The sequence below is a fragment of the Lissotriton helveticus genome, chromosome 7 (assembly GCF_964261635.1).
Source record: "Lissotriton helveticus chromosome 7, aLisHel1.1, whole genome shotgun sequence".
Classification (NCBI taxonomy): Eukaryota; Metazoa; Chordata; class Amphibia; order Caudata; family Salamandridae; genus Lissotriton; species Lissotriton helveticus.
The window spans coordinates 1776216531-1776240815 of record NC_136068.1 but is presented as its reverse complement, the minus strand read 5'-3'; the positions used below and the strand labels follow the sequence as shown (position 1 = coordinate 1776240815).

The 24285-nt window shown below is 45.9% G+C and overlaps 2 long non-coding RNA genes across 2 annotated transcripts in view; one reads left to right on the top strand and one right to left on the bottom strand.

The window, feature by feature from the left end:
* Positions 1 to 6208: 6208 nt before the first annotated feature.
* LOC144767705 (uncharacterized) overlaps positions 6209 to 24285 on the bottom strand; it is a 74589-nt gene continuing 56512 nt past the window's right edge. The window contains exon 2 of the long non-coding RNA XR_013598315.1: positions 6209 to 7034. This is a non-coding gene — a long non-coding RNA (uncharacterized LOC144767705). The remainder of the gene's footprint in view (positions 7035 to 24285) is intronic.
* Positions 21612 to 23799, top strand: LOC144767704 (uncharacterized). Its single transcript, XR_013598314.1, has 5 exons — positions 21612 to 21671; positions 22094 to 22210; positions 22498 to 22603; positions 22714 to 22851; positions 23358 to 23799. It is a non-coding gene; the product is annotated as an uncharacterized LOC144767704 (long non-coding RNA).

Sequence of the window (24285 nt, the reverse complement as noted above, 5' to 3'; positions counted from 1 at the left end):
TGTGTAAAATATGCCCCCAAAAGTTTCAGTGGCAGACCTTTGGGGGCATACTAGAGGGGCTTACCTGATTCCTTTTGGTCCCGCTGTTGCCTCCTTCCCGCTGCTGCACCCGGCCATCAGCGCAGCATGGACGGACTAGGGGACTACATCTCCCGTGAGCCCTTGCGGCGGAAGCCGCCACCGCCTGCACTGCACCGCGCCCGGAGGCGCTTAAAAGAGAAGAGAGAACCAGTGGAGCGGGGCTCTGTGGCAGACCTTTGGGGGCATACTAGAGGGGCTTACCTGATTCCTTTTGGTCCCGCTGTTGCCTCCTTCCCGCTGCTGCACCCGGCCATCAGCGCAGCGTGGACGGACTGGGGGACTACATCTCCCGTGAGCCCTTGCGGCGGATGCCGCCACCGCCTGCACTGTACTGCGCCGGGAGGCGCTTAAAAGAGAAGAGAGCCCTGGTGGAGCGGGGCTCTGTGGCAGACCTTTGGGGGCATACTAGAGGGGCTTACCTGATTCCTTTTGGTCCCGCTGTTACCTCCTTCCCGCTGCTGCACCCGGCCATCAGCGCAGCGTGGACGGACTGGGGGACTACATCTCCCGTGAGCCCTTGCGGCGGATGCCGCCACCGCCTGCACTGTACCGCGCCCGGAGGCGCTTAAAAGTGAAGAGAGCCCGCGCGTTGCGGGATCGCGCGTGGGTCGCGCTGGGTTAAGCCCGGGACAAGGGCGGGACCGTCTGTGGCCGTCCGGGGCCGAAGGAGGCCGGGCCGGGCCCTGCCCCCTAACAACTGCAGCCCAGGAACTGGACGGAAAACACTGGGACAATTAACCTGGTCAGTACAAGGAACGATTTTGTTTATTTCATTGAGGGGTGATTTGTGAATTGCTTCTGGGACTAGAGACGCTTGGGAGTGGCAGTCGGTGGCTGCGAATGTTCGACCTTTGGTGGGGTAGTGCTTTAGTACCTTGGACCGCTCTTTTCCACCTCCTTGTCAAACTTGCTAGCGTGAGAGACATATAGACCTGTTGTCTATAACAGTATGGCTAGTGTGGTCCAAACTAGGTCCTCCAAGCACCCTAAGTGCACCCCCCCGACCCATCAAAAAATAGCAAGCCTAAAGGAGTCCCGCATTCTATTCAGGATGAACTAACTGCCATTGATAGAATGTTGCGCAAAGCATTAGGGGAGGTCGCAAACGAGATCGAGCGTACGGAGAGACGCTACTCACTAACCCCCAGATTGATTTAACCACTCAGCAACTGGACTTTTTCTATCCCAGGGGGAATTATAACTGGGGGCGCACCTTGGACGGTCAAAGCTGCAGGGAGTGGAACCTGGTCGGGCATTCTCGTAGACCCCAATATGTAGCTATGAGGAACCGGGGAGTGATTGACCTCCAGAACAGATTTGACCCTTTGTCATCCATAGAAGAACTGGACTGACTATGGACAGACACAAGCACCGAGCAGAGTCAGGGCAGGGATAATAGCTTTGTACAAGACATGACACATCTGACCCGACAATGGGGGTGCGAGTCAGCGCAGAGAGTGGCCAACCAGCGGGTAACCACAGCTGAGAGCCCACAAGTTAAGCCCACAGTTGAAATAGAAATAATGGGGCCGGACAGTAGAGTTGTAAGCACCGAACTAATAAAATCATATAGCCTATCCAACTTGAATTACACCGTGGTAACTGACAGGAATGTAAGTAATGATTCCATTATATCCTGTGCAAAGAGGCCCGATAGGAAGGATGGCTTAAAACTGATTTCCTGGAACGTAGCAGGACTAGCAGCCAAACACGAGGAGCAGGAATGGAGACAATATATTACCGGGTTTCATGTGATATGTCTCCAGGAGACCTGGGCGATTGACTCCAATCCTCTCTTTTTGGAGGGGTACAAGTGTTTTTCAGTCCCTGCACAAAAATCAGCATCAGGGAGAGCTATGGGTGGGCTTATTATATATGTGGATCCCAAGATAAAAGGGGTTTGGTCTAATTTCAACTGGCCATCACACAATATGCAGGCCTTGGGCTTCCATTCAAAAGGTTTAAACATCACCCTGATTAACTGGTATAATGCTGTGGGAGATAATGGGAAGGGTAACTCATTAAAGGAATTAGACTCTCGCCTAAATGCCCAGTCGATGGTTGCGAAGTCAGCAGTAGCACCGTCCCTAGTCCTAGTTGGTGATTTTAATTGTCACCTGTGCGCGAACCTAAGACCTCTTAACAAGGATTGCTCTTGTTGCACAGTGGAGAAAGGGCCGCACTTTTCACATTCACCCGAAAGGGATAGACCTAGACAGGGTGCTGAAAGGTCACAATCTGGTCCACACCATGGATCTGGTAGAACTGGGAAGTGGAGGGGAAATTAATCCCACCTTTAAGGGCAGAGGCTGTCGCTCCTATATCGACTACATTTTGGTCTCTTGTATACTTAAAATATGGGTCAAACGGCCAGACATAGAATGGAGCATATACAGTGACCATAATCCCCTTGTGTTAGATCTAAAAGGCCCAACCAGCAAATATGTCCCACGAGGTGTTGGTTTTGTAGAGAACGCAACAGACCAGGGGAGGAGACTTACATGGGCCAAAATAGATGGGGACACCTTTTACAAATCTCTAATAACCACAGGGGCAGATGCACTTAATGTATGCCTCAACCCCACTATCGAGGGGGCTGCTGTGGTAAACGCTTTCGAGGAGATGGCACACCTCATCGAAGGATTATTAAAGTCCACTAAGAACGGGAGTCTTACCCCCACCCCTAGATGGTTTGACAAAGAGTGTTCACAGGCACACAAAGAGCTAAAAGCTAGCCTAAAATCAATACCTAGGGATAAGTCACACATTACCCAATGCAGGCTGGTATATAAGAAGGCACTAAAAAAACGTAAATCTAGCCTTCAAACCCAGGCCTGGGAGGACCTAAGGGAGGTGGCGGAAAGAAGGGGCTCGACTGAGTTCTGAAAAATTATAAATAAACCGTGTTTCCAGGATTCAAACACCCCACAGATTTCTAGCATCATTTTACCTGAGCAATGGTATTACCATTTTAAAAACCTATATAACCATACGGGTGAAACTAACAATGACGAGGGGTCAGCAAGGATTGAGATCACCTTGGGAGAAGTGGAAGGGGCCATTTTAGGTCTAACCAAAAATAAAGCGCCGGGCCCTGATGGCATACCTCCCGATCTCTACCTTAGCAAGGTGGAGTTGTGGGCTGCTATTCTCACGAGGGTCCTGAACGCGGCAGTGGAAGCTGGTCTGCCGTGCTCTTGGTCCTCTGCGACAATAGTCCCCATATACAAAAAAGGGAATAGGGATGACCCCCAATGCTATCGCCCGATATCGCTGATCGATGTCACGGCGAAGGTGTTGGGTCGTGTCATCCTAAATCGCCTTACAGAATGGGCAGATACCCACAAGATAATAACGGACACCCAATATGGGTTTAGGGAGGGAAGGTCTACTATGAACCAATGCCTGAACCTCTACTTGCTGATTGCCAAGTACACCATAGCCAGCAACGAGGCGGTTTTCCTGGGGTTCATGGACCTCTCTGCAGCATTCGATCATGTGAACAGAGAGAAGCTGTGGGCCCTGGTGATAAGCCTAGGGGTGGACCAGGACCTAGCTAACATCCTTAAAGCCTTACACTGGAACACCACTGCCTCGGTTCGCTTCAACCCAGAGGGAGGCATTTTTTAGATTAATAAATTAAATAGTGAATTATGTAAAGTAGGAGTAGACTCCCCTCAAGTAGGTAGCCGTCCAGTCCCCGTTCTGCTTTATGCGGACGACGCGGTGTTGTTAGCTCGGACACCGAGGGGGCTACAGAGGCTAATTGATGTATTTGTCAGTTTTATGAATACTCTTGACTTATCTGCAAATCTGGAAAAATCCTATGTCATGCTGGCGGGGACCAGACCAGACAAGAAGTTTTCCTATAAGATAGGCACCCACAAAATAGGACAGGTTCAGTCCTTCTCCTTTTTAGGTTTATTATTTGATGGGTTGTTAAATTTCAGACTTCTCGTGGAATAACACTGCTCAAAACTGGTGGCCTCAACTCGGGCTATAATGAGCTATGGTCGCAGGCTGGGCAGATGGTCCCCGGAGCAGGTCATGAATTTGTACAGATTACTTTGCTGTGCCAAAGTAGTCTACCGGCAGAAGATACAGGTGAAAGAAAATAAATTCTTCAGAAGGATCCTTAAAGTCCCACATAGTATCCCTGCCTATATCACACATGAAGAACTTGTAGAAGCCTATATTGAAGACAAAATCAAGGTCAGGCCACTCTTGGCCTAGGTGAAGATCTGGTTTAACTCGGAGGCTGACCTCAGCAGACGAATCATCACAGATTGTCTGAAAAGAGATAAAGGGAGATGTATTCCCTGGTTAAATTATGTAAAGGGTACATTAGAGGGCATTGGTTGTAAGAACCTCTTTACTAATCCCGAAGCAATTACATCTCAGGACAAAATGAGAGTTAGGAAAATGTATGGGGAATGGACAACTGTAAGTAGGGCGGCAACTGAAGAAAGCAAACCTACAGTCGCTGCTTATAGTCTATTGAAAAGCGAGAGTGGAATGGAACCCTACCTCTCACTGACCCACAATGCACAGGATAGATTTTTTATGACCCGTTTAGGTTCAACCTTTTACATCATTTACTGGCGGACCCCCCAGGTTTTACATTAACGGTTGAACAGAAGGGTACCTGCGGTTGCGACAATAGGTCTCCGCAGGATACCCTTCATTTTGTTTTATTATGTCCATTTTATAGACTTCCCAGGCGCAAGAACCTTGTGGGAATCTTGAAAAGAGTAAAGTTCAAAAACGCCAAGGTAGCATTATTGTTCCTGCAAAAGGCTAATGATGCATACACTCTGTTTTGTATTATGAATTTTATCAAGATGGCGGTCAGGACTAGGAACTCGCGTGGGAGGAGATGACTTTTATGCCCGTTAATTAAGTCACTCTTGAAATGTTATGAACTGAATTGTTTTTAATGTTTTTGACTGTTCTTATGTACTTTTATGGTATTTTTTAAATGCCGAATAAAGAACACATATACATGTATAACTAATATTATGCAGCCCTAACTAACAACAACAGGCTAATAAAGCCATAATTACATGCCTTCTGCAGAATGAAAATAACCCATAATATATAATGCAAGAAAAGGACCTGAGCCGTAAATGCATTCCACAGAAAATAATCTTTTATTTTCATCCAAGAACAGGTAATAAAAGGCCATTAGCCTTAGCAGGCTGCATAAAAAAGTGTGGAGAAGTGTGGCTCAATGGTTAGAGCGGCAGACCCTGATGCAGAGGTCTAGCCTGGGACCAGGGTTCAATTTCCTGCCTCGGCGTGTCTTGGGCTCAAAATTCCACAGACCTGATAATTCTCGCCCCGGTGCCTATTCCAATCATGGAGTCCCACTCTGCATCTCTGGGCAATAGCTTGCTTAATCTCCACAACAGCCCCCACAACGCTAAGGATACCTGGCCACCACCTTGTGGGTGCCCAGGAGTGGACACCTCACAGGGAAAGCCAGGATGGGTTCCACAGCGTTGGAACCCATCCTGGGTACAGCGGTATTCGTACAAGCGCTGAGAGACCCCTAGGGGTGATTCGTGCGCTATACAAGTATCCCCACATAAATAAATAACACCCCTGCACAGAAAAAGAGGCTGCCACCTCGCCTTTAAGGCCTGGAAGAGAACTAGGATTACAGGTATGTAACTAATCCTTGTAGCACTTAAGCAAATAAATGCCTAATCTAAGCTTCAAAGACATTCACTCCCACATACTTGATTCCAGGTTAATGACTTATTTTTATAGCTCACAAAGGCAGCTGTGAGTCAATGATATGCATAGCCAGCAGTGCCGCCAGATGAGACAGCGAGTGTAGGCTGAATACCTCAAAGCTTCAGTGAAGGGGGATGGGCGACTGTGTCTGTACTTCTGTTCCCTGTTGTGAAGATCCTCTCTTACTTTTAGCAATGTATGTGTAGTTTTGATACATTTACTCAAAAATGTGTTGAAAACTTTCAGGAAAAACATTCAACAATAAATGGTGTGAAGCCATTTGAGCTATTTTCGGTCTGTAAGGAAGTGTTCTTTCGAAAGGACAACAACATGTAACAGTGATTACTCTTGAAATTATCAAGTACAATAATTAAATTCCACCAATATATTAATGCAAGCTTGAAGTATATATTTATAAGAACAGAGCAAAGTGGAAAGAATCAAGAAGCTTGATTTTACCGTACATATTCACTGTGATTTAATCAATTAGTAGAGATCATTCATGCAAGGGGATGTCAGGTCCTAAAAGTCAAGAAAAAACATGATAATTATGAGGGACGGGCTCATCACAGACATGATCTGCTGCTGGAGTGCACCCCAGGGCTGCAAATAATGATATGCCTAAGAGGCTTTGTCCTCTCCACCTTCTCTGTGCCAACTCTCAAAAAGTAACTGATTATGAGAAATGGAGCATTTGGTATCTGAATCATTTTTTGTAGGTGCATAGGCTAAGATTTTCAGATAAGCCATCGTTATCACTTCAAAAAATCATATGAAGTTTGATGTCTGCTTGATTTCAATGTTTATTGATAGGGAGACCCATACCGCGCCAAAGCTGTGCCTCTGTATTATATAAGGGTACAGTACACACCAATGTAATCACAATGGTAGATAAAGTTTACAAATATGGCTTCAAGTTAAAATGGCTTCTTTGGGAACAGAATGATGATTTGATTTTTTGGTTCAGTTCTTTATCCTTCCACGTGTCCTTTATAAACCGGAAATGGCCAGCAGGGCAGCCACTATGAGTGGGGCAGCATATGTGGCAGCGCCCGGGCCACCATTTGGCTCCAAATCATTGCAGAGATTCCTGTGACAACAAGAGCCGCGTCTGGTGTGATTCTCGTACTCGCTGGCAGTCCCAGAGTACCCACTGCAAAACGACTGGGTGCATTCCTTTATAAAGTAGGGAAGGGTGATGTTGTTCTGGTGACCTGTAAGAATGGAGCAGGAAAGAAAGCAGTTTCAATAATGATCTATGTCGGAAACATACATATTCGGCATGCTTCAGTAAAGCTCCCTTGGGTTTGGGCTAGCAAGCCCCTCCCTCTCCAGAGGGATACTAGCACCCTGAGATGTACTGACTACTAGCACCCTGAGATGGACCGGCTACTAGTCCCCTGAGATCGACCGGCTGCTAGCCCCATGAGATGTACTGACTTCTAGCACCTTGAGATGTACCAACTACTAGCACCCTGAAATGCACCGGCTGTTAGCACCCTGAGATCGATCCAAAAGTATGTGTTTATATATAAAGTACCAGATTGCCATCAAGTTTTACTTACCTGGAAAGGAAAAAAGGCTCAGTTGGCATCTGCATTCTCTACAGGTATCTGTGTTTGACTCCATTGTCAGATATTCAAACCCTAGTGGGTCCACACATCCTTTCGTCCTTTAGAGATTGATAAAAATGAGTACCATACAGTTGGGAAACAATATATATCTGTTGTGACGATTATGGTGTATTATTTCACTGTATAAAGCACTCATGAAACCCGCTTGGCTACAGACCAGCATCTTTGTAAAACCTTTAGTCTACCTTATTTAGCCGTGGAATTTTGCAGCACACATAAGAAAAGGAACAAGCTTTGGCATAGCCAATAGGTCTCACCTTTTGGGCCTTATAAGTGTTTAGCCAGAGCTATTGACTTTGTCAATGTCTTTAAGCTGTGCTGTAGAGAAGTGTGGCTGCTGTGCAGCATGCTGAAAAGCTTTAATAAAAAAGTGTCAGAAGCTTTTTTGTTACCCTAGATATGACCAAGAAGGCATTATGTACAACTGAACGACCATAATAAAAAAAGTATTTACTATACAAAATGTCCTCAGTTTTCCTTTGTTCTTACAATGCTGGCAACTTGTTTCTGCCTATTCCAATGGTTGTCTGTTAAATCTTTTTTTTGAGGGGGCATAAACAATCGGAGGGTAAAGGTTGGGAACTATCACCTTTATTATAACACTAGCAGCGGCCAGACGCTAGGGGAGAATCAACAGATGCCAGATTCCGAGAGCAGGCTGAGGGATGCTGAGGTGGTAGTGGTGGTAGTGGTGGTGGTGGTGGTGGTGACTGGTGCAGAGACTATGCTGAGGTGATGCTGAATGATACTCAGGTCTTGCTGAGTGATGATGATGATGTGGTGGTGTAATAGTGCAAAGGTGATGCTGAGTGATACTGATGTGGTGCTGAGTGAAGCTGTGGTGGTGCTGAGTGATGCGGTGGTTGTGCAGAGTGATGCTGTGGTTGTGCAGAGTGATGCAGTGGTTGTGAAGAGTGATGCTATGGTGGTGCAGAGTGATGCTGTGGTGGCGCAGAATGATGCTGCGGTGGCGCAGAGTGATGCGAAGGCAAGAAAGAAAGAAAGAAGGAACAAGGAATGGTATGATAGAAGTAAAGAAACAAGAAAGAAGAATAGAGAAAGAAGGCGAGGAAGAATGAAATGAAAGTGAAATGGGAAAGAGAAAAGGATGGAAAAAGAAAGACTGAAAGAAAAAAGGAAGGAAGAAGGAAAGAAAGAAATAAAGTAATTAGGAAATAAGGAGAGAAAGAAAGTAATTAGGAAAAAAGGAGAGAAAGAAAAAAAGTAAACAGAGTTTAATGTAAAACTGAACAATTGCAGATTGACACAATCTGATCTGGTATGCTGTGAAATAGCAGCTGTCCCAAAGCAATATACTCCAAAATGACTTTACAAGGGCTTTAGCAGGAGATGGTATCTGATAAAGATGGAATGTGCATGAAAAGTATCCTGCTTTCACAGGCTCTACACACAAAGGCAACACTAAAGTAATTATAGAGCAAAAACGAAAACATTGGCACTTAAGGGTAGTAGCTTGAGTGTGTGAAAGTGCTCCGTGTGATAGAGCATAATGCACTCATGTGAAGTTAACCAGTGGCTTAAATTGGCTATGTGGCCCACTCTGAAACTAGGGAACCAGGTTCAAGTCTGGCAGCAGACTCAAACATCCTGTGATTCTGGGCAAATCTCTTAATCTCCCCATGCCTTAAAAAAAAAGTGTTGACTTTTGAGGTGTACTGTGGTGACGTCTTCGATGTCGCTTATGCGCTTCTCCGCGGCTTCTATTTTTTTATTGGTGCTGTGCAGGTCTGCTCTTATTGCTGCTAGTTCCAGTTGCATATTGTCAATTGTGACCTTTGTTTCTTTCGCCACAGCATTCCCTTTGTTGACTCTTTTTAGGATTGTTTCTAAAGTTATCGCCTCGTTTTTGAGTTTCATCGGCGACTCCGAATTGTCTTTCCTGGGCTTTTTCTGGTCTCCGGTCACCTTCCCATCTTGCCCAGCCATCGTGCTAAGGCCTCTCCTGGTTTGGAGGCTGCTTAGTCTTCCTTTGTGGGTAGAGGTCTGGGTTTTGACTGAGTCTCTCTTCTGTGTCGCGATTACGTTGTATGTGAGGAACCTTGCTGGTTCTCTTATGCTTCTGGTTCTTGTTTTTGAATTTGCCCCTGCCAGCGCGTGCTTTGCCTCGTTCGCTACCGTGCGGTCTGTGGTGGTGTTGTCCTGCTTGGAGTTGGGCTAGTTGCTATGTGGTGTTGTGCCTCTTGTTCATTGACTTTCTGTATTTGAGTCCTTTGCCACCGGTTGTACCGCTTCGTCCCGTAATAATGGTCAGTCGTGCTTAGATACCTTGTGCTGTGCTCTGTGTTTGCTTGCAGCTGACCTGTGTTCTTCTGCGCCTCCAGTTTAAAGCTCCGTTTCACTACCCCCTCTTGTGTGGCCTGAAGTCGCCCACCGTGGTTATGGCCTTGCCTCTGCTCTCACTTCGCTAGTTTCCTTTGGCTCGCTATAGTTAAGGTTACCTCTATGGCAAGTTGTTGTGTTTCCGTTTGTTTTTTTGTCACCTCTGCGGTACTCTCGCCTGTCCGCCGCCTCGCAAGTACGCTGCCTGACCTGTGTGTAGTCTCGTCGCCACCTGTGAGGCCGCCCGCAGCGATTGCCGCACTGCCCCTGTGTCACATATGTCTATGTTTAGGCGTTAGCTGCAGGGAGTATGGTTCCAATTCGGCTTAGGCGCTTAGCTGCTATGTTCTATTGTGCCTGCAAGCGTGGGCTCTGCGGGTGTGCTGCGTGATTGGTTTGTTGCGAGCTCACCTCACTTCCTTCCGTTGCCTGCGGCTATGCTTCTCGCCTCGGGCGTTGGGGCGCCATTTTGTCTCGCGTTACTGTCTCCCTCTGGAGGATTAAACGGCTCGTAACACTACTCCCTCTATCAATAGCTTCTCCACTCTCTTTTCTTCTCTTCCCCTTCTTTCTCGGCCGCTAGGACTAGGGGAGTGGGCAATCAACAAACATGCGAGAGACTATTGAAAGGACACCATGGAGGGGCGGAGGGCAAACTAAGAATACTGTTACGAGGGCACGAACTAGCGGAACACACTGCCAGGAACGGCACAGCCATAGTCAGAAATGCCAAGATGATGGACTTGTGTAACTCCCTGTAACACCCTCCCACACCCTCCCCCAGGGCACTTTATATCTGCGTTTTTCTGTAAATGAGCTCCCATGTATACGTGTTGCACCATGTAAATATAATTTTCAATAAAAATTTTACTGAAATAAAAAAAAAAAGTGTTGGTCTGCAATGCAACTGGTGCTCAAGTAATGGTCTCTCATACCTTCGGATGGAGTTCATCCTATAAAACTCAAACAACAAAAAAATATTTTCTTAAGTGGGCAGAAGCAAAAGGCGAGTGAAACAACAACAATACACCAATCGATTAAGAGAGGTGGCTGAAAGCCTCAATTTTTAAATATATTATGCATATTTTAATAAATCAAAAGGTCAACGCTATCGCCAGACCCAAAAAGGTCATACGTAGTGGCATTGACACCAACAGACAGAGACCTGATGCAGTGCCAGTAAAGCATGTAGGAGATTGTCAGGTGCAGACCATGGGGAAGTATTTAAAACGAGGGGAGATGCAGTGGTATGTTATAAAGTGAAGAACACAGGGAATGAAAGAAATCATTAAGATGACATTTTTCTTAAAGCAGTTTTCATTCCTTGTGTAAACGTAGAACATTGGGCATTATCAAAATAAGATGCAACACATCTTTTATGAGTGGGTCTCATGCTAACTTTTACAAGCAGCGCGTACCAAAGGTTAGGAAGCAGAAAAATGCCTTATGAAAACTGGTTGGAGTTGAAGGATGAAAATGCACATTTCAAACGTCTGCATATGGTGACTAATGGCCATATGTATTAACATCCTGATTTGCGATTCTCAAATAGCGATTTTTTAGAAATCGCTATTTGAGAATTGCAAATAGGGATGTATATAAAAAATCGCAATTTTTTAGCGATTTCTTAATATTCTCTAATTGCGATTTGCAAATTGCGAATCGCAATTAAGGAATACTTTCCCATTCATTTCTATGGGCCAGGAGGCCCATAGGAATGAATGGGAAATTATTCTCAATTTGCAATTCGCAATTTGAGAATCGCAAATTGAGAATAATTTCAAGGGTGCAAGGGTGTCATAAGGACACCCTGATGCACCCCTGAAATTTACATGTGTGCGCATATGGCACACATACATGCCCTAAGGGCATGTATGTGTGCCACATGGCACCTTTACAAATGCCAAAAAGTGCATTTGTGAAAGAAAACGCAAATTACCACCAACTTGAAGTTGGTGGTAATTTGCGATTCCTTAAGGCCAAATTGCACTTTTTTGGTGCTTCTTACATTGCATTTAAGGAATCGCAAAATTTGTGATTCCTTAAATGCAATCGCAAAATAAGGAATCGCAAATTTTGCGTTTCCTTAGTTTGCCTTAATACATACCATTTGGCAAAATGCATTCACAAATGCCGAAATTCAGCGAATTTCGGCGTTTGCGAATGCAATTTTGCTTGATACATATGGCCCTTACTGCATTGATATTATTACAATTAACCTCTTTTGACTTTGAAATCACATACCCGTAGGCAATGAAGACACCGCCCCATGAACTGCCTCCACAAAATGAGGGTGAGCTGCGGTGGGACTCACTCACTCACCTTTGTCTGAGAGAGCATGGTTTGCCTTCAAATTGGGGCGGTGCCAGCGCCATGCAGGGCGTGGTCTGTGGTCCTGGCTTGTGTCTGTGGCGACCAAGCTGCCAGTAGAATTGCACTGCAGCGCTTCAGCACTCTGGGGAGCATGTGTCCAAACAGTTTTGAGGTTTTCACAAAAAAGATATAGCACCTGACGAGCTGCAGTTAGCTTTAGTTAAGCAAATAAATGCTTTCAACATTCATATAAAAATGTTAATGGAGGGCACAGGAACAGCCGTCGGGATTAAGACACAGGTCCCCTGGTAATAGATTGCGAGTAAAACTCCAGGTGCAAGACCCCGACACGAGCCACGAAAGACAGTTTAAAATCATACAAAGCAGTGACGAAATGTTGCTTCTTAACAGTATGTTATGTGAATACACAACGTATCAAACAATGTAAAGATCATGGAAAACCCATACAAGAACAGTCTGGCAGACAGTACAGCCCAAGTAGCAGCTTAGGGCATGTGCTGGTGCGACTGTAACCTGCAAACGCCATTGGGGAGAGGCAGCCCTAGGGAGCAGCCTCAGTCTGAGACAAATGATGAAATGGAAGGAGTGAATTAGACCATCTAGTAAAACTGGTGTTGGGCAATACAAGTCAGTGGGCAGTGACCACGCAGCATGAAAGCCCACTGTAAGTCAGACTGCTCTCTTAAGCTTCATGAATGGGAATGAATAGTGCATCGTTGCTTTTGCAGGTTATATACTGTGTTTGGCCATACCATTTGTAAAGATCATGGTGCGAGAAAAATCCTGGGGCAGTGTTACTGAAATGTTGTCTGGAGGTGTCAAGAACAACAATCAGGGCAAATACATTTGCAATAATTTTGCTGATCGCGTTCTAGGAAATGAGGCAAATAATATCGGCATTTATCAAAGAGGGCACCTAATGATTTCATTTCTGATGTGTTTCCTTAGTAAGAAATGGAAACAAGTATTGGCTGCGCGGCCATAAAAGTAACGCCGCGCGGCCGCGAAATGAAATAATAAAAAAAACAGCGAGTTGTGCGTGCGCGCGCAACAGGAAAAAGTGCTGTGCACGTCGCGCGCGCTTGTGGGCGTTCTAGAAAGCTGGTGGCCGGCAAGGTAGCACTTTTTGAAGCAGCTACTAAATGTCTCGCGAGAGTAGCGCATGCGCTGACTCTAACGAGAAGAAGAAAGTAACAGGACTCTCTAAGAAATGTGCTGAAAGAACAACAAGTTCTCCTCCGAAACAGGACTTGGGTGAGAGTGCTTCTAGACTGCGCAGCAAAAGTCACAATAGTGCATCAGACACTTCAGAGATTTCTGGATGCAAATCCAACTGATTATTTTATACAAATCGAAATTCCATTTGAATTTTTAAATCCTCCTGATAGGGTTCATATTTTAAATATACGAATGAAGGGAATATTCCACATACATTAGAGCAGTCTTCTGGTCATAATTGTATGATAATTACGACATCATACTAGCGGAAGAGGACTGGCCTCCAGTCTTTACTAGGGAAGCACCCTGGGGGGTGGAAATGATAATGGTAGCTTTTTCTCCCATAGTACCTGAAGACATCATGGACATTTACACCAGTGATTGGGCTGTAAGACTGACTCTGGCCTTATGTAGAAACCAAGTGAGTCGGAGACTCAACTCCACATGTTATTCCCTTACGCAGTGAACCTCAAGCACAAGCTCAATACCGTTTAAAGACAGAAGTTAAACATGTTAGAAAAGCAATATTAGATCAGATGCACTACCAAGGCATAAAAGCACCTTTCTTTTCACCGATGGTTATGCCCCTTTTAACCACTCCAAACCAGATGGCTCCTATAGGATAGTTTTAAACTATAGGAATCTAAATTGGCATATGTAGACCTACTCGGTGCCAAATGCTCATGGCACAGGTTCAGTGACCAACCTGCTGCACAAAAAAACGAAAGGACCCTCAACAGTTCCAATAGGTTTTTCGGTCAATATATCGTCTCAAAAGGAGTGTCTAACATCCTTCAGTTTCGACGGGATGCAATTCTCATTCAATGCTTGCTTATCTGCATTAAGAACAGTCCTGGTTTATTCACATCACGCATCATGGAGCTCTTACCACCAGATTCCAAGGTGTGTTTATACATTGATGATATCTATCTTACCAATGATAATTTAGATCTACATCTAAAAAGGGTAGACAGAGTTGTGACCATATTAACATCACACGGTTATAAAATTAATTTTAAGAAAAGAAATATTGCATAGCTGACGTTGACCTTTTTAAGATGCGAGTTATCCAATAAGGGCAAGTGTCCTGCTCTGGACTTCCTTCAAAAGTGTACTATCTTGCACCCTCCCAAAACACTGAAAAAGTTGAAGTTGCTGCTCGGATTTGTTAACATTGGACGAATTTAATTGCCTCCCTGTGAAGAGTGAGTGAAGCACTTGTATGTCCTGATTCCTCCCACGTTTCCAGCCAAACAATGGGCAAAGGCATAGATTGGTATCTTACGTGCTCTATAATCAGACATGCTTGCCACCAAATAGATTAAGACTAGGAACAAGAAGTCCAACCTAGTTATCAGAGTAATAGGCAGTTACGATGATTATACCTATTTGACTTACTGCGAAGGACCGACCAATCCCATTGCTTACAAGCCTGACCTGTAGTCTTTAGCCAAAGCACGTTTGCTTCCATTGAAAACAACTTTTCTGTCCTGAAGGAGGAATCTTTGACACTGGGAAAACATATAATTGTTGTTTCTCCCATACATGCACTGAAGGCAGCCACCAAAGCAAGCATTCTCAATGCTCAAGCCCCACAACTGAGGTGTGTGCAGTGGTCTGTTCTTTTAAAAAAAAAAACATTTGTCAATTGCCTCCACACCAGAGTTATCTGCTGAATCGTACCGCACATTGTTACTGAAGCAACTGACTTTCATAGGCATCATCCAAGGAAATGATAAAAGTGCATAATACAATATAGCCAACCCCCCTCTACTCCCCCCGCCCTCTTCCCGCCCTCAAAAGTCACACAATGTCCGCATGGTCCATGTCACTGCCTTGATACATAACAACAGAATCTCAGCACAATAATACACACCTCCCCGGGTCCCCTGCGCCCCCACATCCCGGCATACATCAGGACTTAACCAAATGGGTGACCTCTGACAGGCAGGAAAACACCCTCCTCCAAAACCGATCCAGGGAAAGGCAGGGCCAGGTGGTATGTATGAATGTATCCTCCTCCCGACCACATCGAAGGCACTTTGGGGAGGCAATCAATCCCGCTCGGTACAGTCGAGCTCGGATTAAATAGACCCTGTGCAAATATTTAAATTGGTTGAGACGAAGGCGCATTGCTATAGCTGCTTCCCTAGGAACTTCCAGTGCCTCTCTCCAGTCCTCCTCCTCCAAGGCGCCCAAATCTGTCTCCCAGACCCCTCGCAGCTTCTGAAGGTAGGTGGAGCAGTGTATAACTAACGGTTGATAGACCCGGGAGATCTTCTTGGTCTCCAAATCTCCCATGAAAACTCTCGCCTCCAGCGGACTGAATTCAGGGAGCGATTCTTTGCCTTCCAGGCTAGGGGACAGGGCATGGCGAAATTGGGGATACTTATAGAATTGTGACTGGGGCATTGAGAAATCCCTCTGTAGTTCCTGAAAAGGCTTGAGTGTCGTGCCTCTCATAACATCCACCAGAGTCCAGATACCAATATTATCCAATCCACGGAAGCCCTCCAGGGCCGCCAGCTCTGGTAAGAGTGGTTAGTTCTTTAAGTCTGTGGATGTAAAGTTCCAGTATGATCCTACTCTTCAAACACAGGCTTTTCTCCAATATGAAGAACATATTGATCCAACTCCATCCACTTTGTCTATTGAGTCTTACCAAAATGTATTCTATACTGATAGCTCTTCCGAACCAGATAGATAGACACATTTTTATTTGATTTAGACCTCTGCTGAGGAACAAAAATAGCTAAAAGTACATTTTAAATATCCATTATAAAAGCAATCATAATGTGTGTTTTTAAAAATATTTTTAAAAAATGTTTTAAAAATGTAAACAAATTATAACAGACAAATTCATTGGGTGGAATTCTAAAAAGCTATTAAGCCTTTAGGTTTTAAAAAGCGACATCTGTTCTCTAGCAAGGTTATGTTTGGACAACCAAATATTATGAGAGATATCTTGCACACCTCAGGGTTTTCAAAAATAACCTTAGGAGTGCAGGGGTTCAAGACTTTAAAAGTGCTATGTTAAAAGCATATTGCATCAACACATTGTTAAAAGTCTCAATGTTTTAGTAAGCCCCTTAAGGAACATTTTACACACCTTTATGGGAACCTCGTCTTTCTACTGTTCTGCCTTGACTCTGAGGACATGCTGATAAAAACGTCACCATTGTGTCTAAGTAAATGTGTAACCAAGGGGACAGCGTTGGAAAAAAGGCAGGCAAGAAAGGTGCGAAGGCGGATAACAGAAGAGCATAGGGAAACCCACGCTTGCTACTCTTGGCTCCGCTGACCTACGAGCGGACGCGAGACCTACCTGAGCGCTTCATGGCGCTTTGCTGAGCTGACGCGCGCTGTAATAACAATTCTGCGGCGTCCTTTTTAAAATCCTTCTTGATATTTGCTTTACAGTTTATTTACTTATCCCTTGTTCTTAATTCCTAACGCCACTTACTTGCACCATAATTGTGGTTGTCACCGCGCTTTGCGGGTCCCGGTTCCTGTGGGCTGGTTGTGGGAGCACAGCGCTTCTGTGGCGGCCATATTGGGTGAGGGGCGCGGGCTGCACGTTCTAGTGGCTCAGGCGACGGCCTCCTCTTAAGGGAGGTAACCAGGCGGCTCGTTCTTGCTACTCTTGGCTCCGCTGACCTACGAGCGGACGCGAGACCTACCTGAGCGCTTCATGGTGCTTTGCTGAGCTGACGCGCGCTGTAATAACAATTCTGCGGCGTCCTTTTTAAAATCCTTCTTGATATTTGCGTTACAGTTTATTTACTTATCCCTTGTTCTTAATTCCTAATGCCACTTACTTGCACCATAATTGTGGTTGTCACCGCGCTTTGCGGGTTCCGGTTCCTGTGGGCTGGTTGTGGGAGCACAGCGCTTCTGTGGCGGCCATATTGGGTGAGGGGCGCGGGCTGCACGTTCTAGTGGCTCAGGCGACGGCCTCCTCTTAAGGGAGTCATGCTTACGCGCAGCGGTCACGCGCAGCGGAATCGCCGGATCACCGCCGGAGTCACGCCAGAGTCCAGCCCGTCTGCGCCCGTCAGCGTCCCGGAGGCGAGCGGGGCGGCGGGCTGGGCCCAGCCACCGGGCGTTTATCCTCCTGGGCTCCCCCAGCTCCGATATACATCATGCGAGCTACGCTCACTACGCCCCCTACAGCCCTCTTCGGGTGACTGCTGTTCTGTCTTCCCCGGTCGTTATAGGGGTAAGTGTTGCTGCCCTGGATGCGGATGGTGCCCTAGCTGTGCTATGTCTTGGCCTCCCAATAAAAAGATCGACCATGCTGGGTATCCTTGCATGCTGCTCAATACTAGATCTGTGGGCAGACATGCGCAGGATATTTATGATCTCCTAGACATGGAAAAGCCTCTCTGTCTCATGTTAACTGAGACGTGGCTGGGGGAATTCTCAAATCCCGATGTGGCTTCTGCCATTCCTTCTGACTATAATGTTTTTAGGAAGGACAGACTCAAGGGTAGGGGTGGGGGAGTGGCTTTGGTGGTGAAGAAATGTGTGGCTTGTTCCATTCTGCCTGTAGATGACATCCGCGGCTCTGAGTCCCTTGCTTTCTCCATCACCTTGGCACCCCACCAATCCTTTAAATGTCTATTAGTTTATAGACCACCCGGTCCATCCGGAACCTTCTTTGAAGAGTTCGAGTCTGTCCTATCAGGGTTGGCTCTGAAAACAGAACAGTGTATTGTCGCTGGAGATTTCAACTTCCGCATGGATGACCTATCAGACCCGGATACTACCAAATTTCTGGAGGCCACTGCCCCCTTGGGCCTGATCCCGTATCTTCGGGGACCAACTCATGACAAGGGACACACCCTTGATCAGGTTTTTTCGACATCTCCTTTGGAGGTTAAGGAGATTATTCCGGTGCTCTGGTCAGATCACAGGCTAGCCAAATTTTTGGTTAAAGGCACAGTGAGATCCGCCAATTCCGTATCCCAGCAACAGCGCCGTGCCCTTCGGGCTTACCATTGTGTGACCCCGGCGATGCTTGCTCAGGCTGCGCTGGATCACACGTGCCCCTTCTCAGGAGACCTGGAGAAGGACCTCGAGTCTCTGCAGGCTTGGCTTTTGGACAGGCTAAATGACCTTGCCCCAGTGATGGCCCCCCGCTTAACACCGAAACGGGTTTCGGCCCCTTGGTTCACTGCGGCACTGTCGACCGCTCGACAGTCTTGTAAGGCGGCGGAAAGAGCTTGGCGCTCTCAATATGATCTTGAAGCAAGACTGTTCTATAAGACAGCGGTTAAGGCATATCAGCGGGACATTCGCCTTGGAAAAATAGTCTATTTTGCTGGGAGAATAGAGGCCGCCTCCAACTCCTGTAAGGAGATTTTCTCCATAGTTAGAGAATTTATAGCCTCCCGTCCCAATGCTTCCCGGGGCATGCCCCCCAAGTCCTGGGCTTCGGATCTTGCTAACTTTTTCACCAGCAAGATTAAGCTTATCCAGGACTCTCTTCATCTGGCGGCACCCGTAGGGTCGCTTAACATCGAGGATGGCTTGCGCCTGGCGGTTTCATCAGGCCCGATGCTGGCAGTTTTTCCCCTCATTTCAGCCTCTGCTTCCTTAGTGCTTATGGGCAATCTTAAATCTGGGTCGCCCCTGGACCCTTGCCCGGCTAAGTTTTTAGCAAAAATGGCGGAAGCTTTAAACCCATTGGCCAATCCACTTTTGAACCTTTCGTTGAGCCAGGGTTTGGTTCCGCAAGCATGGAAGCAGGCAATGGTCATCCCCCTGCTGAAGAAGCCTGGCCTTGATCCTGAGGCACTGGTCAATTACAGACCGATCTCTCTCTTGCCAGCTCTCATGAAAATTTTGGAGAAGCACATACACACGGTGCTCTCCAATTTTCTGGAAATGCACGAGATTCTGCACGCCACTCAATCCGGCTTCCGCCCAAACCTCAGCACAGAGACAGCGCTCCTGGAGGTGTCGGAAGACATTAAAGGGGTACTGGACTCTGGGGGTAAGGCTATGCTGGTCATGTTGGACTTGTCGGCGGCCTTCGACACCGTTCCCCATGAGGGCCTTCTCGCTAGACTCTATGAGATTGGCCTGAGGGGGACGGTGTTCAGCTGGTTTTCATCATTTCTAGCTGACCGCCGACAAACGGTCTGGGCCTCCCCGGACTCTGCCGTGATGCCGCCACTGGGAGTCGGGGTCCCGCAGGGCTCTATATTGAGCCCGACCCTCTTTAACATCTTTATGACCCCTTTGGCGGCACTGGCGGAGTCTTTTGGGGCCCGGATCGTGTCCTATGCCGACGACACACAGCTCCTCTTCTCTTGTAAGAGCGGAGGAGATTTTAATGGAGAGAGTATCCGGGATTGCCTTGAGGCTGTCTTTAGATGGTTTCATCTGAGCGGCCTCAAGTGCAATTCTGAGAAGTCTGAAGTACTCTTCTTCAGGTGTGCGTCGGATCCTGACTGGCAAACTTGGTGGCCCATCAACATGTTTCCACCATCCTGTCCATCTTTAGTTGCTAAGAACCTGGGGGTCAAGATGGACAAGGGCCTGACGATGAGATCTCAGGTCCTTGGGGTGACGGGCACCTGCTTTGGCCTCCTCAAGATGCTGAGGAAGTTTCTACCCCTTTTATCGGAAGAACATCGGAAACTGACCGTGCAGGCTCTGATCGGGTCCAGGCTGGATTATGCTAATGTCCTTTACCTGGGCCTGCCAGAGTATCTGCTGCAGCGGCTCCAGGTTGTGCAAAATGCTGCTGCGAGAGCCATTTATGGCTTAAATAGGCGAGCCAGTGTGGCTGGTCTTTTGCAGACCCTACACTGGCTGCCTATCCGCAAGCGGATCACCTTTAAAGCATTAACCCTGGCCTACAAAGCCCTCCATGCTGGGGGAGCGATGTATCTCCAAGGGAGACTTGCCTTTTATCATCCGGCCCGCTCTCTCAGATCGGAGTCACTGTTTTTGGCGGTGGTGCCACGTGTAAAAAGAGCTCGTATCGGAGGCCGCTCCTTTGGACTGCTGGCACCACAGCTGTGGAATTCCCTGCCGCTGACACTTCGGGGTGCCACCAGCCTACTTGCTTTCAGGAAAGGTCTAAAGACCTGGCTGTTTACTCTCTAGGTTTTCCTCTTCTTTTTTCTTTATCGGGCCTTTCACTTTGTTTTATTGCTGTGTTGTGTTATTTCGTCGTAGGTCTCATTACTAAAGCGCCGGGACACTCTTTTTGAGTAGCCGTGCGCTATATAAAAATAAATATAACATAACATAACATAACATAACATAACACACGGACATATAATCACGTAAATGATATTCGATGAGCGACAATTACTTTTTTACTATTTACAGTTTAATATTGCGATTCCCAATAGTGACTATTGGGAATCACAATATTAAACTGAGCAGTTTGAGTAATTGTCGCTCATTGAATATCATTTACGTGATTATATGTCCGTGTGGGTTTCCCTATGTAGGAGAGACAGGGCGAGAGTGCCGCACAAGGATAGGCGAGCACAAATCGAATATCCGGAATGCCAAAGGTCGGGCTCCACTGGTGTCTCACTGGATAACAGCAAAACACTTGGAAATGGACCATCCTTGAGAAAATCCGTGATGTGCCGGGCAAGGATGGTACCAATGTCAGGAAAAAAAGAGAGTTTTTTTGGATTTTTCTGTTAGACTCCGTCAAATCAGGGCTCAATGACCAATGCCCCTGGGAGAATGCGATTCTGTAAGCTGCTTGAATCGATCTGTTCTATTGTTCCCTCTCTCTTTCTTCTTTTTACATCTCCATCCTCTACATAGGGGCTAGAATTTCTTTCCATAAGGGTAAAAAGGAAAAAAATGCGGTATATACTTTTTATACTCCACATACCCACATGTCAACATACCCTCCTATGTAGGATGAGAAACCTGAAGAGATGGATCTCAACTAATATAGAATATGACCTGTTTTGAGGTGCCAGTAATTCCCTAGCACCCCTCTATCAGCTTATCAGTCCGTGCCGACAGATGTGTGCTATATGAACTTCGGCCGACCCTTTGATCCTTTCTCTCGACATAAGAGTGTTCTTGGGTCGATCGTGATTAAGCTATGCCGCAGTAAATAAACATGAAACTGAATCCTTACGTTTCACTGATTCGGCCATGAGCTTATTGAGCACATGGGCCATGTGACCATTTACAAACAGTTGGACCGCCCGGGAAGGTGTGGCCAATCTGCCCTTTAAATCGGCAGTTCACTACCGGCATATCTCTGTGTGAGAAGACGGGGTTAGGGTGGAGCCCGCACCATCTGCATACGTGGATATTCGCTCGTACTCGGAGGTGAGTTTAAAAATGAGCGAGTCTGAATATGCGAGCTCTAGATATGCAGCGGGGATTTATGCTATTTTTGTCTGTCCACAGGTTAATGTTGCCCTTAAGGAATTATCTCTCCTTGTTTTTTTTCTTGAACCCATGTGTTCGAGTTTTGTCGAAGTCCCATCTATATTCTTGTTGAAAAGCTTAAGCGCCCTCAAGATCTACCCGCGGAAGGCTCACGAGCACTCCCCGGCCCCTCCTCCTCCCTCCCTAGGAAGGCAGCTTGACTCTATGGGCCCGGGTTGTAGGGCTCTGGGTTTGGTGTATAACTAAATTTCTCTTCCCTGGCAAGCGAGGCGAGGCGCAGACGTTCTTCAATACTAGTTTTGGGCAAAGAAAGAAGTTTACACTCTAGTTTAGCTTTATGTCTTTTTCCGTTTCCATAGACAATATTGGGAAACTTGTGAACCCTTGACCCCAGCCTTCGGGACACAAAATGAAGACATCCCGAACAAAGTAATTTAGGCACCGGGAGATGAAATAATTATTCCTAAATACTCTTGGTGAGTACGTGATCATGCTACACCACACCTTGATGTTTGGTTCGTTGTATACATATGCTGCGCCGTGTAGCGTTTCTAGCCATACACGTTTGACTTATTGTCATAGAGTAGAGTGTCACATTTTGGCTATATTCCTGGCTTTGATTGACGAATATTAGCCTTTTTTCTAAAAAACGACAAAGTTGCCTGAAGCGACTAAGATATATAAGGGTTACCGCTCGCCTTTTTCTTATTCTGGTACCTAGTAATTCTGTTTGCAAATATTTACACATGACTCGTTTTCACAGATTTCCTGAAGAGACGAATTCCTACAATCTGGATCCTCGCCCTGCTGGAACCCTCTCTCATTAAGGCTCACGCTGTTGTGCATCATTTCTTACCGGGATATCCAAGGTAGTTCTTATCTTGATCTGAAACAGCCTAAACTAAATTGGCTAACGCTGTGCTTTTATTCGTGTGGGTGGATGAGACTTATCTGTCTGACATCTTTTGGTTACTCATAGGCTTTTGGCCAGCACGAATTGGGAGAAGCTAGAGACACGATAGTCCGATCTCACATGGAATGTGGTTATTGATCGCAGATTGTTTGAGGGAATTATCCATTGTCGAGAAGGTGACATCTGGCGGCTCTACCTAAAAAGGTAAAATATGATGTGAAATGCTTGATGAGCATAAATGAGAGACGTGGGATGGGTTGGTGGGGGAGGAGACCTCTTGAGTGTAGAGGGTACTTGTCGGTGGCCATTCTACCCCCCTTTTCAAATTCGGGTTGACCAGCTCTAGATAGCTGAGAAGGGTCTTTTAAAAAATAAACTAAATGAGTGTGATTGATATGAGGTGTGTGGGAATGATTGGGTTCCACGGGTTGTTTTCTACGAATCTACTGACTTTTATCATTTTGTGCAAATTTTGAGATCACTTCTTCTATGACCAAATGGACATATCGAAACTGTTATATATATATACAAGGAATAAATAACTCCGTCTACATCTTATATTCAAAATGGACGAAAATGTCACTAAAAAATGGGAGAACAATTAATGAATATTTGTTTATGTAATGAAACCTTGCAATAGTATGACGTGTTAATGCATCTTATTTTAATGTAGTCCATGTCGTAATGTGTTGTAATTTTGTCCATTACAGATTGGCCGCTGTGTATTAATGATTTCCCCCTCCCCACTGTCCTCATATGAATGCCCTGATGAAGGTGCGGCAGTAGATCTGGCCGGTCACCGAAACGCGCGTTGGCGTTGTTTATCCTTGTCCTGTTTCTACCAACTGGGGTCTTCAGCTCTGCACTGAGAAGACTCTACAGGATCAAGTCCATTTGTCACTCTGGAACCATCTAGAGGATGGTGGATGAATGTGAAGTGTGTGGATTTAGGTGAATGTAGACTGAATGAGAGAATTTTGAATGCTTAGAGTGTGGGGTATCAGGGGCTGTTTTATAGACCTCATGAAACTTTAGTGTGTATTGTATATTTCTGTTTTTAAGTGTATTTTTCTAAAGGTGTAAGATGGAAACATTTATCGAAAGTTTAAATATATAAAAAATAAACAAAACAATAAATAAAAAGATTCTATATTGAAGACTGCTACTTGGCTGAATCTGTGTTTTGGTTTCTGAATAATGTGAGCTCAACTTTGCTTAATGTACCTTATGGACTCTGAGTGAGCCATATTCTTATTTTGTTTGGCAGATATTTTGTCTGATTGGTGTCCTGATTTTCCCCTGCCTGTCTGCCATATATCAGTTCCCTGGGGGGCCCCTCTTGTATTAAGTACTTGTGACAAGCAGGGACCCTCTCCTCTAGTCAGGGCAAGGGACTTACTCTTTAGAATAACCCCTGCTCACCCTCTAGGTTGCGTGGCGCGAGCAGACAAGGCTAAACTTCAGGGCGTTTATGAGTTAAGCATTCATGATCACACACAGTAATTAATTGACCCACCACAAACGGACACCAGTCTAGGATTGGTATTAAAATAAGGATTCTTTATATATCTATTAAGCAGGCTTAAATACAAGACCAAATAACGTTTTAATAAGGCCACAATACTTTTTATGCAGGCT